The following is a 2004-nucleotide window of genomic DNA, read 5'->3' on the forward strand; positions in this document are numbered from 1 at the left end:
AGCCAAGGAGGCTGACACATGAGTGGACAATGGTGGCCTCTGGGTAAAGAAGGGGGATTGTAGTCATGGGGGCCCTCCTGGAGGAGGTGACACCAAACTGAGTCTTGACAGTCAAGTGTCAAGTTGCATTTAACAAAACAGGGTCAGGAGAAGGACATTTTGGAGGACGGCATCACCCTCACATTGAATCCACATTGCAAGATCCAACCCAAATCCCAGTGCCTCCTCTAGGAAGCCTGTCCAGGGTGCCAGCCTGCACTGAGCAACTCCTTCCTGGAGTCCCAAGACACCTGGAATCTTCACATCGCCCAGGAAGGGTGGGGTGGGACTGGTATCTTACCATCAGGGTCACAGACAGGGGAACCCCAGCTCACGGAAGGTGCAGTGGGGTGGGGCCCCAGCCAGGCAGGCTGAGAGCTTGCTGGGTCAGGTCTGTCTCGAGGGGAGGTGTTGTGCTCCCTCTACCCCCAGCCCTGTAGGGGTGGAGAGCTGGGACTGGCAGACTCAGACCTGGGGTGTCTCCACCCTCTGCCCAGCAGGCACCCACCCCTCCTCAGCATCACACTGGCACCACGACGGTACTCCTTATGGGCTGAGAGGCCAGGGCGCTCCAGTCCAGGAACCGAGATCTTGGGGGCCTTAGAACAACATGAGGAGCTGGGGCAGCCCTAAGACCCCGCCCCGTATCCCTCACCACAGGCCTGGGGCTGCCCGGGAGGCTCCCGCCCATTGCTGGTGACACCTGGTGGTCGGAAGCTGTCCCTGTGGCCTCCCAAGTCCCAGCCAGACAGGGAGGTGCCAGGTGTCAGGCCCAGAGGGACGCTGCTCACCGCTCAGGTGCTCACCTGGGACCCAGGGGCGGGCCTCCCAGAAGAGGGCCTTTATCTCTCTTGGTCAAGCCTGCCGCCCACTCCGCCTGCCCAAGAGGACTGAAAGGGCCAAGTAATACATAAGAGGCCAAAGTCCATGGTTGGGGTCGAGGGGCAGAGGCCTCCTTCACCTCCTTCCCATGCACAGCCCTCTGGGCCTCATTGTGACTATGCTGTCAGCCCAGGCCAGCTTCCCACTTCCCAAAGGGAGACCCCCTCGGAATTCCCCAAGGGCGGCTGTCTTTCCAAGGCCACCTTGTATAGGAGGCTCTGGACCGAGGGCCCAGAGAAGTGGGAGAGAAAGCTGGGCTGAATGGCGCCTGAAAGGCTGGCAGAGAGGCAGGGGTAAATGGGCATCCTTGCCGATTTCCTCTAAAATGCGGTCCCCTTTAGTCTACACGTGAGAGTGAGCCCTGGAATAGGGTGGATTAGGTGTGTCCTGGCTCAGCCTGCCACTCACTAGATGCTGCACACACTACAGGCAGATGGAAATGCACATACAGGCGCACACACACACACACTCAGGCACACACACAACCACATAGGTACACACACAGGCACATAACCACGCACACACGCAGGCACACGCAGAGACATGCTTTGGCTGGCTCCTTCCTGTTAGGATGCCTCCACCCCTTCAGGATGCCCTTGCCTCCCACCCCCGGCTGAGTCAGGGGCCTCCTGGGCCCCCCCGCAGGCTCCTGGGCTTCCCTTTGCCACAGCCTGGGCCACCTTTGTGGTCAGTGTTCAGTCCCAGGTCCCTCAGATTGGGAGCAAGGATGTTAGGCTCAGCCATGCATCCAGCACAGAGTCCTGTGTTCGGCTGGGCCGGGGGGCATTGGATGAGCAGCAGCGGTGACTCAGGGCCTTCTCATGCCCCTGCTCCATGTGTGGGGTGGGGCAGTGAGGGAATGGGACTGCTGCATCTTGGACTTTGTCCTTGGCCCTGGGAGCCATCTTGAGATGGTAAAGAGGGACAGGCCAGGCCTGGGTCTTAGAGAGGTCCCATGGGTGTCCCCCATGTGGAGGAGGCACCTGGGGAAAAGCCAGTGGGGAGATGGGAGGGTCAAGGTAGAGGTCTGGGAGGCAGCATCCCAACCCAGGGATGGTGAGTTTGAGCCCAAGATGCATTGAA

General features: G+C 60.2%; 1 pseudogene; it reads left to right on the top strand.

The window, feature by feature from the left end:
• The window catches only part of LOC105503306, a 20579-nt pseudogene extending 18851 nt beyond the window's left edge, over positions 1-1728 (top strand).
• The last annotated feature ends 276 nt before the right edge of the window (positions 1729-2004 follow it).

This window comes from Colobus angolensis, unplaced genomic scaffold, assembly GCF_000951035.1.
Source record: "Colobus angolensis palliatus isolate OR3802 unplaced genomic scaffold, Cang.pa_1.0 Scaffold843, whole genome shotgun sequence".
NCBI classification, from domain to species: domain Eukaryota; kingdom Metazoa; phylum Chordata; class Mammalia; order Primates; family Cercopithecidae; genus Colobus; species Colobus angolensis.